This window comes from Anabrus simplex, chromosome 1 (assembly GCF_040414725.1).
Source record: "Anabrus simplex isolate iqAnaSimp1 chromosome 1, ASM4041472v1, whole genome shotgun sequence".
Taxonomy (NCBI): Eukaryota; Metazoa; Arthropoda; class Insecta; order Orthoptera; family Tettigoniidae; genus Anabrus; species Anabrus simplex.
In genome coordinates, this window is record NC_090265.1 from 982700281 (window position 1) to 982716699 (window position 16419).

Sequence of the window (16419 nt, forward strand, 5' to 3'; positions counted from 1 at the left end):
ACAGTCACGGAGTATATGGCTGGGTGTTTTGTCAGGGCCACTCGCCGCATGGGGTCGAATCCTCTTCAAACTTCCGAGAAGTAGAGGCTGGAGAGAGGGAGGGGCGTTATATACAGTACATGTCCCCAGCTGATTGTATCTGGGAGAAATTATGTTTACATTTTTCACTGAAGAACACCAATGTTCACGTCTATTACCTTCAGTTTTGAGATATAAGTATCCCCATAAAAATAATTTACTTTTTTCACTTCATTTCACAATACTCCCCCCCCCCAAGTGAAATTTTCCGCAAAAATACTTGTTTCTTTAATAATAAAGGATTTTCTAAATACCAATTATCACGACTCTAACTTCTTCAGTTTTTGATTTATGTGTCCTCACGAAAGGAATTCAACTCCTTTACACTCCCGCCCTCCAAGATGGTTTCCCCACCAAAACGCGTTTTTCTTTTTTTTTAAGGAGATCCAAATACGAATTTTCACGTCTGTAACAACTTTAGTTTTTATTAGACGTATGTATTCTCATACAATTAAGCCAATTAATTTTTCAATTCTTCCCCCCCACCCCTTCATTGGACTTTCCGAGAATACGTGTTCCTTTACTTTTAAAGCAGATTCCAAATATGAAATTTCACGTCTGTAACATCTTCATTTTTGAGATATCAGTAGCCTAATTAAAAGAATTCAACACCATTTTCAGTCACTTTTACCACCCCCCTCCACCCAAGTGGTATTTCCGAAAACTAAAAACACACGTTTCTTTATGTTTAATAGAGATAAAAAATACCTTAACTTCTGTAACATGATAAGTTTTTTTAGATATACTGTAAAAATTCTCATTTTAAAATTTCACCCCTTTTGAGTTCCCCTTAAGTGGAGTTTCCAAAAACAAATCACCTCTGTTTCTTTACATTTACAGGAGATTCCAAACACCCACTTTTTACGTCTGTAACATTTTACGTTTCCAAGATATTCTGTAGATATAGTCTTTCAAAAAATTCACCCCAATTTTTCACTCCTGTTTAACCGCCATTAATTGGATTTCCGAAAAACTAAGAAATACGCGTTTCTTTATTTTTAAAGGAGATCCCATATACAAATTTTCAGTTCTGTAATATCTTTCATTTCTGAGATATATGTATCCCCATTAAAGGCATTCAACCCAATTTTCACCCCTTTTACACCCCTCCTATTAGGATTTACAGGAAACAAAAAAATACGTGTTCCTTTATTTTTAGAGGAGATTCTAACTACCAATTTTTACATCTGTAAATTTTAAAGTTTTAAGATGTAGACGCACTCATTTCAAAAAATTCACCTCCCTTTTCACCCCCCAATATTTGGATTTTCCAAAAACGAAAAAATACGTGTTTCTTTACTTTTAAAGTAGATCCAAAATACCAATTTTCAGGTCTGTAATATCTTCAGGTTCTGAAATATAAGTAGCCTCATTAAAGGCATTCAACCCATTTTTCAACCCTTTCCACTCCTCCTATTGCGATTTTCCGAAAACAAAAAAATACGTGTTTCTTTATTTTTAATGAAGATTCTAAATACCAATTTTTACATCAGCAAACTTTAAAAGTTTCGAGATATAGATTCACTCATTTTAAAAATTCACCCCCTTTTCACCCTCCCATTAATTGATTTTCCAAAAACAAAAAAATACGTGTTTCTTCATTTTTAAAAGAGATCAAAAGTACCAATTTTGAGGTCTGTAATATCTTCAGTTTCTGATATATAAGTACCGGTATCCTGATTAAAGGCATTCAACCCATTTTCCCCCATTTTCACCCTTTTTCACCCCTCCTATTGGGATTTTCTGAAAACAAAAAAGTACGTGTTTCCTTATTTTTAAAGAAAATTCTAAATACACAATTTTCACATCTATAAACGTTTAAAGTTTTGAGATATAGATACACTCATTTTAGAAATTCACCCCCCCTTTTCACCCCCTTACCTGAGGAATATCCAAAAATCCTCTCTTAGCGAGCACCTACATCATAATGTGAATATATCCCCAAAATTTCATTTCTTTATGTCCAGTAGTTTTGGCTCGGCGATGATGAATCAGTCAGTCAGTCAGTCAGGACAAGCTATTTTATATATATAGATTATACAGAAGAAAAACCTGCAAAGAATACATGGTAAGTAGGGAACAATTACACATGGATATCTAAATTGTTTAGCCACTGCACTAGGGATTCTGAGACATCAGCAAAGTCTTTCCGGTCTCCACCATAAGCACGCAGAGGGCATTCGTCCTTTATATGATGCATGGTCTGGACTAAAGCACCACAATCACACGCTGGAGAGTCCCCGAAGCCCCACTGGTGAAGGGAGAATGCAGATCTTCCACAATTAATGCGAAACCTGTTGAGTGATGCCCACGTTCTTCTTGGCAACCTGAAACCAGCTGGGGCGTGGTTTGGATTAAAGAGGTTTGGCCACTCCGGAGCTGTACGAATCCATTGCTCTTTCCATTCCTCTTTTAAATTGAAACCAGCATCCATTAGATACTTAGCTGTTTTCACTGGTGGCTTACGGGATTTCAGCCTTTATCTCCAGAGATCTGCAACAACTCTGTGGATAGGTAGAGTTGGATTGGACATGATCTTATCATATTCTTGAACAAGGGCTCTTGAACGTCGCAGGCTTGGTGGAGCAATGTGGGACAGGACTGGCAGCCAGTGCGTTGCAGTAGGCTTCAGAGTACCAGAGATGATACGCATGGTGGTGTTAAGTTGTACATCGACTTTCTTCACGTGGCAACTGTTAAGCCATACTGAAGAGCAGTATTCAGCTGCAGAATACACGAGGCCAAGCCCAGTGCGTCGTAATGTGTCCGCTGAAGCACCCCATGAAGTTCCGCACAATTTAAACAGAATATTATTACGTGATCTCAACTTAAATCCGAGGTTTTCAAGATGTTTTCTATAAGATAGGGTTCGGTCAAGCGTTACTCCGAGGTACTTTGGATTAGGATTGTGCTTTAGCACTGTGCCTTTGAAGCATACTTGGAGTTTTGTATTAGCCAACTTGTTGTGGAGATGGAAGCAAGCAGATTCTTCATTCTTATTCATGCTGGGTTGTAGTCTCCAGTTTCGGAAGTAACAGCTAAGTGTATACAGGTCAGACGTCTGGATGGCCTCGGCATGGCTGAGATCTGGATGTTGAATGGCAATGGCTAGGTCGTCTGCATAAGAAAATTTTAATGATTTTGTCTCAGGGACATCCGATATGTAGAGATTGAATAGAAGAGGTGCCAATACTGATCCCTGGGGAAGGCCATTTTTTAGTTTCCTAAGACGACTAATGTCAAGATACATGACGACACGGAAGAGCCTTTCGGTTAGCATATTGTTGATCAGTGTGGTTACAGTTTTGCAAAGGATAACTCGTTGCAGCTTCATCATCAACCCTTGCCTCCACACAGTACCATATGGAGCCTTTAGATCTACAAAGACTACAGATGTTTTAGTACCCCTTTGAAAACCAGCTTCAATGTGAGTTGTTAGTGCTAGCACCTGGTCAACACAGCTTCGGTTCTGCCTGAATCCAGCTTGCTCTACTGGGATCACTTCATTAATGGCCGAACTAATTGTATTGTACACACGTCTCTCAAGGAGTTTATAGCAAACACTCAGCAATGCTATTGGTCGGTAGCTATCGACTTGGTCTTCCGGTTTACCGGAGACCAGCCGTCATTACGGGCAGATGAGAGCTCGTTTCCCGCAGAAGAGATGCCAGATGACCGAGCCCATAACACCAAAGGAGGACCAGTGCAGTTGATGGTGTAACTGAACCAACATCAATCCCAGCAGACGAATACAGAATAAGATAAGTTGTCAGAATATTATCAAGTGAGTTTGATATTTTCTTCGAAGAATGTAGATTGAGTATATATATTTGGAAGGGAATATGTCGTTATATCTTCATAATATAATTCAATATCATCTATTTCTTCGCGAGTGATCCAAAAAGTGACGGATCTAGGAAGGTGATAGGTAGTCTTCAGCATGAATACAGCTTATCTTAAGATAGAGAAGTGACCATATAACAGTATAAAGTTACGTCAGCGATATTCAGTCAATCATAATAAACCTTGCTATTAATAGGAAAATGTGATGAGCATAGAATGTGTTAGATAATAATATTAAGTTGTAGGATATCACGTTCGTAAAGATTGACCATTTGTCACCAGTAATAAATGAAAAGAGGTTAAATATGGATGCATATGTATAAATAAGATACATATTGGTAGAAATGAGAGATAGATGTTGATCCGTGAAATGATATTGTGGTTTTGTGAGAATTGAATTGAATTATGCGTTACTGTGAATTAAGAAATACTGACATGTGGTGCGGTAATAAAAATATATGAAGAGAAATATGAGGAAGGAAGTGTGAAATGGTAGAATATTGTTATATGAAGGAAAGTATTGATGAATTATGTTAAATGTGAAGAAATATGAGGAAGAATTTATGCATATTAATAAATAAAGAGTAGTTTAGTAACGCAGACGCGGATCAATGGTAGATTTTGTGGTGATAGTGATGTTTACGTAATAAATAATCCATATCGCATGGCAAATGGCAACATAATACGATACTTACGAGCTATTGATAGATATTGGTCATCAAAAATAAATCCAATAACCCATGATCTTCAATGATATGGCAATTCCAATGATAAATTCACATTATTTAATTGGATTAAGGTTATTGTAGCTAATATAACAAGTCATTAGTGAAATACGTAGGTGGATCAAAAGGTTAGTTGCACTAACGCGCCGCTGCAGCGCGCTGTGTGTCGCAAACGTGGGCACAGCGGAGAAAGGGACAGATACTGCCCACACGTCTGTTAGGCAGGTCGCTGTGGTGTCTCGTCTAGTATTGTGTGAATAGCGGCCAAATGCAATGGCGCGTCAACTGGACGTTTACTCCAAATATGAGGTGCGTGCGACAATCCGATTCCTATGGGCCAAAAGGAAGAATTGCACGGGCATTCATCGTGAAATTAGTACTGTGTAGGGGTAGCGGGCCATTTCCCGGCAAGGTATCGTAAAGTGGTGTCAGCAATTCGAAGCCGGACCCACGGATATCACGGATAACCATCGCGAAGGCAGGCCCGCAACGTCCAGGACCCGTGCAAAGGTCAACAGTGTGAATGCGATCATTAGACAGAACCTGCGCATTAAACTGAGAGAAATCGCGACGCAGCTGTACATGTCGTATGGCAGTGTGTTCGCCACTGTTCACGAAGACCTTGGATATCGTAAGCTCTGTCAAGGTTGGGTCCCACGTCTTCTCACCGATGAGCACAAGGGACAACGTTTTCAATCCTCCCTGGCATTTTTGCAACGCTATGCCGCAGACGGCAACGGGTTTCTGCGGCGAATCGTCACAGGCGACGAAACGTGGGTCCACCACTTCACCCCCGAAACGAAGAGAACATCAATGGAATGGGTGCACTCCTCATCACCAAAACGGGAGAAGGCCAAGGTTCAAACTTCAGCAGGTAAGGTTATGGCGACAGTGTTCTTTGACTTGGAGGGTTTGCTGCACGTGGAATTCATGCCGAAAGGAACGACGATCAACGCGGCGTCGTATTGTTAAACGTTGCACCGGTTGCGTAAAGCGATTAAAGAGAAGCACCGGGGGAAATTGAGCGCCAGTGTGATTTTGTTGCACGATAACGCAACACCTCACAAGGCCCGCCAAACGAGAGAACTGCTGCAGCGTTTCAAATGGAAGGTCTGGCAACATCCAGCCTACAGTCCCGACCTAGCGCCATGTGACTTTCATCTGTTCGGTAAGCTCAAAACGGAGCTCGGTGATCGAAGTTTCCAGACCGATAAGGAGGTGAAGGCCGCTGTCTCCGAGTGATTGCAGAACGCTGGAGGAAATTTCTATGCATCCGGCATCGACAATTTGGTTGTGCGTTCGCAGAAATGTTTGGAGTCACTTGGAAACTATGTGGAAAAGTGACGTTACAGTGTATGCCGTTATAGTCGTGTTGCTGTTGTATTAAGTGGTGTAATAAATAGCCATAACTGGGAAGTGCAACTTATTTTTTGATCTGCCCTCATATATACAGTCTTTAATGTCTTCTTAATAAGATGTTATGACTAATAAGGACTTAGACTTTTTATCCATGGTATTCCCAACAAACCTATACAAGATTGATTGAATTTTATGAGATAATAAACCAGTGTTGCAATTCAATTTAATTATGAAGCTACCGTAACTATTTAGGACAATCTCACTCATTTCCAAAGTAGATATTGAATATGTTGACGATTATGTTATAATTTAGAAGATATTAAATGATATGTAGCCAATGAATGCTGCACAGGAATGAAACTAATCTTATTCTGTATGCGTCTAATTTATGAAGACAGATCAAAGCAATCGATCTTAATATCAGGAAGCTAGTTCATAAATAAGTGAGACACATTTTTGTTAAGAAGAATTAATCTAGTTTAATAAGTCTAATCGACGCAGACTTGTAAAATGTGATCCATGTAATTTAAATTGAAACGTTAAAGCTAAGCTGAATTAACTACCTTTTTCAATGAATATTGCGACAATTTCTATGATAACAAATATTATTGAACAAATAATTTAAATGGTAATATTTCAATTTCGTCAATAATTTCAAACTTCAGTCAAATATATTTATCCATCACATTTATCTCTTGAATAAATGATAGTAAGATACTGTATTATCACTTATAGATTTTGTATAGTATGTAAGTTATGATTATGGCATTGTTAATATATAAACCGATACCGCAATTGTGAAGCGGTTGAGACGTCTATCTGAGTTATCTTGGGTGAATGGAAGCGTTGCGTTGAATAATCCTCTCTGAATTTACGTAAAAAATTACATATTATTTGTTACAAACCCTGAGATGCCTACCGACCCTAACCGTGGATTTTTCTTTGACGCCAAGAGACTTGGGCTCGGGAAACGGCGCAATATACAGTAGTTTTCAAGTTATAAGGACTCAGACAAGCAAACAGACAGACACCTAAGCTAAAAATATGCAGATAGTCATTACTACACCTGAAACAGATAACTGAACGAAAATTTTGCCAAGATAGTCAATGTACAGACACACGGTTGTTACGATTTTGTTTATATAGATGAGCTGTGAGTTTAATAGAAAAATAGTGTAAAAGTACTGTATTTTAGGATTTTTTACTTAAAATTTAATGCTTCATAATAATGTATTTTTGTGTATAATTTGCCTTCGAGGTAGACACTTCATTTGCAAATAAAGTGATTTTGATTTGATATTATAAAGACGTTTTTATTCTAGAGCAGTGCTTCTCAAATTATTATGAGATTGTTCCCCTGATTCATGGCTATAAATTCAATGTACTCCTACGAAAAATCCTTAAATATAGGTTTAAAAATATGAGCACTTGGCTACTTATTAAGGCATTTTAAATTTATTATAAACAATTCGTTTGAATACACATCGTAAATAAGATGAGATTGTAAAATGAAATATATTTTGATTACACATCTCAGGAAATTTAAGAATTTGTTTCTGTATCAAGTACAATACAATGAAAATAAAATAACAAAATACCCTGTTTGCATGAAACTTTCAAAAAACGCTAGATTTTAGCCTCAATATCAAATTAACAAATAGGGATGAAAAATATATCTTAATTCTGGAATTCAGACGTTGCGAACCATCAACATTTCAATGAGATGGGTGATCCTGTATTGCGTGACAATTTCCTGATATGTAGTTTTCCAGTTGAAACTTTAAAGTGAAGTTTGGTTTCATATATACATATTTAACTTTATGTTTATTTATTTCCATATTTAAATTCTTCTTCATTGTTTACCCTGAAGGCTGCTCGTGTCGGCTAGCCCACAAAGTCTCAGGCGTATCCCTAGGGGTACGCGTAGCACCGTTTGATACCACTGTTCCAGAGACGGGTAAATATGGTACTAAAAGAAGACCAAGTAATGTCTTCTTTATGACAAATCAATAAGTTAGAAATAGTCCCATGGAATATTGTAGATGGCAGAGGAAGTAAGACTGCACAACTACGTATTTCTCCCCGGCAAAGGTGGACTAACTTTAGCGAAAATGAGACGCTTTATTTTATTTAAAAGATCTTAATATCTATAACGTGAAAGTACAATTTGTCACTGCTGCGGGAAATTCTATTTCTTTTGATACCTAATTCGTCAAGATTAGCTGGTTGTGAGAGCCGCAAAATGGATATAGGCCTATACTATGAATGATAAGTTTGTATCTTACTCGGATGACTGACATTCAAAGGTGCTTGAATAACATTTATCAGCAAATTTATTAAGCACGTTCAAGAAAAATTTTAAGACAAAATTCCGGTAGTTTGATATCTTCTTAAAATCTAGAACTATAACCTAATAGTAATCTCAGTTTTTCTTGCAGGAATGAAGGAGACATATTCGTGAGTGTGGCAATGAATTAATTCGAATTTCAGGACTCGACTGACGGTCTCACGTCCAGTATTCATTAATGTGTACTCAGGCAACACGCACTCGTGATTGGATTGACGTGTTCTGTCAAGTCCATCCAGCTTAATAGCGGCTGACAGTAAACAAGAACTTCCGTACCTCGCGATGAATTCATCATTACTCCAGGACACACACGACAGCCCAATAGCAGCGATGTAGGAGCTTTATCTGTACTTTAACGGTATATTTAATGATAGATAAAATCACCTTGAAAATTCATATATGTACAATATACAAGGTGTTTGCAAATTATAAATTTGTTGCATATGTCGAAGAGGAGTGGTTTAAATATCAGGAAGAAAATCATCGTTACAAGGCATGTGAATCAAAATTGCACACTCGCTGACGAGAACAGTTAAATACACAGAAGAAATTATTCAATTAGGACGTAATTAGGTACATGCGCATAACATCGACTGTCGTATAAATGATTATATTTGAAGTAGGAAGCAATGAGTGTGTGAGGGAACTCTCACACTGCAAGAATATTGCACTCTGATACAACAGGCTACACCAAGGTAGGATTTATATTCTGTGCTCACGGCTGAGTAGCTCGGTCGGCAAAGCACTGGCCTTCTGTCGCCAAATTGGCAAGTTCGGTCCTGGCTCAGTCCGGTGGTATTTGAAGGTACTCAAATACGTCAGTCTCGTGTTGGTAGATTTACTGCCTTGTATAAGCATACAAGTATGAAGGATAAGTTTTCCACCTAATCAATACTTTATTTTTAAAAGTGTTTAGAATTATTCACATTAAGAAACAGTACCGGTTTCGACCTGTAAATAGGTCATCAGCTGTTGATGAACCTGCTTAATAGCGACTGTGCATAATAAGACATTACTAAAAATTAAACAAGAATGCCTTATTCTAATATAATACTAATGTTAAGATATATCATATAGTACAATAAAAGGGCTTTGACTTGCTAGATAAATTATAGTGATGTGTATAAGGACTCCTGCGGGACAAAATTTCGGCACATCGGCTTCTCCAAAAACCGTAAAAGTACCGGGTGTCCACAATTAAAAAGATGGCGTTCAGCGCGGCATTGCACGGGCTGCAATAATTGTAGGAATCTGAAGTTTCGTAGATATGCTAATTAAGCAATGCGATAACGAATTACGTCACAAAAAGTATGAATCCCAACTCTTGCTACCAGGTGAACGAATGGCGCTGCAAGCAGCCAGAACGTTCAATTTTCAGTAACTCTGACGTTAGAATGTTCCTCCGGTGGGATTGCGTTGTGTCAGTTCCTTGGTTGTTGCTGGAACAACCACTGCATGCAGCTTACGTGACTGTTCGATGTGGTTTTACAAGCTCCTTCATTCATGGTACCTTTTTTCTTTGAGGACTTGACCTTTCATGGGCCTGTCAGGTGTACAGTAACATCTGCACGCTATAGGGACTTCCTTGTGCAATATGTGATTCCAGCTTTGCATGAACGCAACTGTGACCACGCTGTTATGTTCATGCAAAATGGGAAAACACCGCATGTCGCTCAGTAAGTGAAAGATTTGCTGCCATGTTGTTTTCAACCATTTTATTTTTTCCTTTTTCAAATTTTATATTCCTCAAGAAACGTTGGTTGTAACTCCAAAATACATACCGTATCACATTACCATTGTATTTGTTACGACGCACCTGAAAAGTTACCAATCAAATGTCATAAGCCCACATCTATACGGCCGGATTCCACTTGAAGAGTGTCGTTGGGTGGGCTTGTTTCTGGTTTTGGTTTGATGGTTGAAGATGACGGAGATCGTGTGTATTTATACGGAGACGTCATGTGCGGAGAAGTTCGACGTAATTCATCCCCTTCTTTACAACGTGCTGGAGCTTATTTCTCACAGCCAGTTTGATTGTCGTCCTTAACGGCACTTTCGACAAGTAACTGTAATTTTCTCTATTTCAAGAAATTTTTCGTAGTCATTAGCCTTTTTTTATCGTTCGTTTTCCTTCGCTTATGCCGTTTGGTGTTAAATGCTGGGGGCACCAATTTCGTTTGTCCAGCAGCAGAGCTACGCTTATGTGAATCAATTACAGCATGTTACTGTATAGATATATTATAAACTAACAAATGAACCCGTGCTTCGCTACGGTATTCTACATTGTATACGGATATCGACGTAAAGTAAATGAGATTGTTTTAAAATTGCATGTCTCTTAGCATTATCCGAGAAATAGCATGGGGAGGTCCCCATACGTTGTTTCCAATGTAAAGTGACGGTTGCGGAGTTGTGATGATAACGGCAGGCTCACTTGCCTACTGCCATTCACAATCGAGTTGGCACGTTTACATTAAAATTGCAGGCCCCATTGCCTACTGCGCGGTCACAATCGATTTGGGGTGTTTTAGTTAGAATGGCAGACCCATCTCCTACTTTCAGTCAGATTACAGTTGAGGAGATTGTATTATAATAGCAGGCAACTTCCCTACCACAAGTCAAAATTTTGTGCAGTTATCATTATAATGACAGGCCCTTTTTACTGCTGCCAGCCAGCTTACTGCCAGTCACACAGAATGAGTGAGTTTCCATGAAAATAGCAGGCCACTATGCCTAAGATTGGAACATTTGTTCATAATGGCGGGCACCCTGGCCTAGAGCCAAACACAATAGGGTAGGGGACTTTCGAACAAAACTGCATGATCCCTTGCCTTCTGCAAGACAAATCGAGAAGTGAATTATTCATTAAAATGGTAGCCCCTCCTTACTAATGCCAGTTACACAGGAGTTGGAGAAGGACCCCATTCCTACTGCCAGCAGTCAAAGTCGGTGTAGGGAGTACTGATTACAATAGCAGACACACCCTTTCTCGATCGCTACAAATTGACATCAATGAATATATATATATATATATATATATATATAGATGGACATACGAAAGTATATGCATGTTTACAATATTGCAGACCTTCATTTACAGATTAACTGCTGCTAAACGGTACGTCATATTGACAAAGGATTGTACCGTAAGGCGCAGTATTTAGTGATCAAAATGGCTGGTCCTATGATATTTTCTCGCATCTCATCTATTCATGGGCCAGATTGAGTCAGATACGTTGAATAGGATGAAATTTGTGTAAGATTATCTTACATTGCATTACTTTTCGGATAATTATGTGACATAGCATTTGGCTCACATATGGGTACTGGGTGGGCCAATGTTCGTGTAGAGTTTTATCATACTATATTTCCTGTAAGTGACTGAAAGTATGAATTATACGTATAGGTAAAAAGCCCAAATTTGCTTAAAGTCGAGAAATAGAGACGAATCTAACGTATAAGCGATACAGATACGACAAAAAGTCATAATACCAAGGTTGAGGATCACTCCTAATTCAACGAAGATTGTGCCATCCGTTATGTAATAGGACTTCCCGTTTATCCCACGAAGTACCTCGAAACGAAGGTCTGCACCATCACTAAAATTGCTTCCATATTTCGATATTCTTCGGGGATTAAAAAAAATGAAAAAATTAAAGATCTGTGAAGTTTTTCGTTCGTTACTGGCTGAAACGTATAATATTGCCAAATTTCAATTTTCTTGCTTGTCTGGCAGATTATGCTGCAATCTGGATTTTGGGTGAGGGGGTAAAAATTATGACTAGGAAATTAAACCAAAAAATATGCAGACGATAATTATTACCCCTCAAACGGGGATCTGTACGAAAATTTCACCAAAATAGTCAATGTACAGGCACACACAGTCGTTACGATTTTATTTATATAGATAGATGAGGAATCTGCTCCGCGTACAACACATTTTGGCTACGTCCGCTGGACATAACCTGCAAAACCAACCGTTCATTATATCTCACTTATTAATCCTCCTGTCGAAAAATTCACATGAGAATAAAAGTTTTAGAAATGGATTTCCATTAAGGATTGTAGATTTCGATTAATTTCGGATGTGCATATTTTGAGGAAGTGCAAAATCATGGTTCCGGTTTCGGATAAACCCCCAGTAAATTTAGGTATTCAGAAATAATATTGACCCTAAAACCTACACAACGACAGGTGGATTCTAAATATCAAGTTTGGTAGAAATATATTCAGTAGTTTTCAAGTTATAAAAACTCATGCAATCAAACCGACAAACAGACACCAAAGCTAAGAAATATGCCGATGGTCATTATTACAACTGAAACGGATAACTGTACGGAAATTCCGCCAAAATAGCCAATGTATAGACAGCCGGTCGTTGCGATTATATTTATATAGATGACAGATAAGCATGGGCACGTTTGAAAGTGCAAACCTTCATTTCGAGATTTACTGCTCCTAAACGGAACATCATACCAACAAACGGTTTGCACCCTCAGACGTCCCTTTTATCGCTCGACATGTCTGGTGTAAAAACATTTTCTCGTATCTCACATATTTATGGGTTCGATTGAGTTACGATATTTGAATGGGGGTGAAGTTTGGGTACATTTTCATCATTTTACATTATTTTTCACATACTTATGTGGAAGCTAGAATCATGAAATTGGGTTCGCATATAGCCATTGGTCGTGTCAATGTGCGTGCCAAATTCGATGACTCTACCTTTCCTATAAGTGTGTCAAACTAAGTAAAACACGCGTAAAAAGCACAAAATTTACGAACCATCGAAATATACAGCCAAATCTACCCTATAAGGGAGAGAGAGACGACGAAATATCACAGGACCAAAGATGTAATCACTCGAAATTGAACGGAGATCGTGCCACCCGTTTTGTGATAGGACTTACCGTTTAGCCGCGAAATACCTCGAAACGAAGGTCTGCACAGTCATTAAATTGCCTATATTTCGATATTATTCGGCATAAAAAGTGAAATATTTAAAGATCTTGGAAGTTTTCCGTAGGTTACCGGCTAAAACGTATAAATTTGCTTAATTTCAATTATTCAGCTCGTGTGGCAGATTGTGAGGCAATCTTGATTTCGGCGGGGGGGGTAAAATTTAGGACTTCCAGGATACTACAGCTAAAACATATGCAGGTGGTAATTATTACCCCTTAAATGGAAAGCTGTACGAAAATTTCGCCAAAATAGTCAATGCACAGACACACGGTCGTTACGATATGATTTATCTAGATAGATAAGGAATATGCTCCACGTATAATACCTTTCGGGCTATGTCCGCTAGACTTAGCCTGAAAACCGACCTTTCATGTTAACTCCCTTATTAATCCTCCCGTTAAAAAATGCACATGAGAAAAAGAAATTAAAATTGGATTTCCAAACAGTTTGATCGATTTCCAATCAGGTTGGTCTTGTACTTGATATATTGTGGGAGAGTAAAAATCACCATTTCGTTCCCCTATAAAAACCCCAGTCCATTCCGGGAATTTGAAATGTTATAAACCCTAAAACCTACCCTTGGAGGGGTGGATGCTAAATATAAAGTTTGGTTCAAATATCTCAGTAGTTTTCAAGTTGTAAGAAATACGCTTTACATGCACCCGCTCTTGCGTTAAGTCCGGTGGGACTTGTACCGAAAAACGGTCCGTTAATGATATCTCCGTTATTAATCCTAGTATCGAAATGATGCACATGAGAAAAAAGGTTTAGAAATTAATTTCCATTAAGACAGGTAGATTTCCATTAAGTTTGGTTGTGTATATTTTGAGGGAGTGCAAAATCACGGTTTCGGTTTCGTATAAACCCCCAATTAGTTCAGGTATTTAGAAACAATATTTGCCCTAAAACCTACCCAAGGATAGGTGGATTCTAAATATGAAGTTTGGTGGAAATATATCCAGTAGCACTCAAGTTATAGAAAGACAAACAGACAAACATACAAACGAACAAACAAACAAACTAACTGACACCAAGGAAATCTACCCTTGGACAGATGGATGCTACATATAAAGTTTGGTTCAAATATATTCAGTAGTTTTCAAGTTGTAAGAAATACGCTTTACACGCACCCGCTCTTGCGTTAAGTCCGCTGGGATTTGTATCGAAAAACGGTCCGTTAATGATATCTCCCTTATTAAATCCTGTTATAGAAATGATGCACATGAGAAAAAAAGGTTTAGAAATTAATTTTCATTAAGGCAGGTAGATTTCCATTAAGTTGGGTTGTGTATATTTTGAGGGAGTGCAAAATCACGGTTTCGGTTTCGTAAAAATCCGCACTCAGTTCAGGGATTTGGAAACGATATTTGCGCTAAAACCTACCCAAGGACAGGTGGAGTCTACATATGAAGTTTGGTGGAAATATATTCAGTAGTTTTCAAGTTATAGAAGGACAGACAAACAGACAAACAAACAGACAAACAGACACCAAAGCTAAAAATTATACAGATGGTCATTATTACACCTGAAACGGATAACTGTACGGAAATTTCGCCAAAATAATCAATGTACAGACACACGGTCGTTACGATTTTATTTATATAGATAACCATTTAATAATACTACTTACCATTATCAACACCCACTGAGCGGCGTGGTCACGTATCTTAACGCTTTTGGCTGTAGAGCCAAGCTCTGCATTCGGGAGGGGAGTCGATTTGACCCCACCGCCGGGTGTCCTGAAAATGGTTTTCTGTTTTATTACTTCCAGACAAATGCGGGACAGTTCCTATTCGTAGGCCACAACAGATTCCTTCCATCTCCTTATCCAGTTCCATTCATCATCATCATCATCATCATATTTTCGTTAGCTCCTCAACTGAGGTTGGCTTCAGGAAGGGATCTAGCCGTAGAACACGCCATGTAAATTCATCCCCAACCCCACATCAAGAAATGGGACTGAGGGGTTGACATATATAACATTATCAATACCCACTTCCTCTGCAACGTTCACCCATAGCTTGCGTTATATATTTCGAGAACGATAGCGTTTATATTTCATAGGGGTGTTGTTTTTCTTCTTTTTTCTTTCGTTTTGGCCAACTGTGGGCCACGTTAATTCGATTTCAGCTGCTTCTGAGCTTTTATCTGCGCCAAGTAATCCTTCATTCTTTCACTCTGCAACCTCCTTCTCTGTTCCGTCCGCAAACTATCTTTCCCATGGAAACTCTTTGTGTTCTTTATTTTCGACTTGTAAGTTTCCCTGTTTATTTCCGATCCTTGTATTCCCTTTTCTGTCAGGTCCTTCTTCACTTCCTGATGCCAGCATACCACAGTTTTCCTGGTATCGAAAAGCTTTACTATCTGGTTGGTCAGTCTTTCTGGGTCCATTCTGTAGATGTGTCCAAAAACATGGCTCTCCTTTTCCGGATGGTGTCTAAGATATTTTCTATCTTGCCGTACAGCTCTTGGTTTGCTTTCTTTCTGTATGATCCAATCGTCTGTTCTTTGGGCTCCCAGTATCTTCCTTAGAATTTTTCGCTCCATCAATTCTAACTTCTTGACAAATCCTACCTTTACCAGGTTCGAACATTCAACTGCATATAAGGCTTCTGGACGGATCATTATCTGGTAATGTCTGAGTTTTGCATTGATTGAGATCTTCTTCTTGTTATAGGTGTTCATACTTAGCTTGTATGCCAAGTTCATTTTGTTTATTCTCGATATCAGTGCCTCTTTCTCTGACAGGTTGTTATTTAATAAGAAGAAGAAGAAAGAGAAGAAGAAGAAGAAGAAGAAGAAGAAGAAGAAGAAGAAGAAGAATGTTGTGTATGACGACGGAAGACAACCAAGTGCTTGTAGGAATCGTAGTGGACTGCCGAATACAAGCGGCAAAACCCATTCAAGGGGGATCACTGGCTAGTCGCTTGTTGTCGGCTGTAGTCGCGCGAAGTTAGCCGCTCGAGGTCGCTTGCAGTGGACGCGGTTGCGTCTAACTTTATGCAGTGGGATCAGTCGCGCTAGTACGCACGCAGTCGCCTCATCGCATAATCGCGCGTAGTCGCTTCCAGTGGGACGAGCAACTTCTAGCATCTTCCTCACAGA

General features: G+C 38.8%; 1 protein-coding gene across 1 annotated transcript in view; it reads right to left on the minus strand.

Moving 5' to 3' along the window:
• Positions 1-16419, minus strand: part of LOC137496952 (uncharacterized) — a 1159990-nt gene that overhangs the window by 762996 nt on the left and 380575 nt on the right. The window lies entirely within an intron of this gene.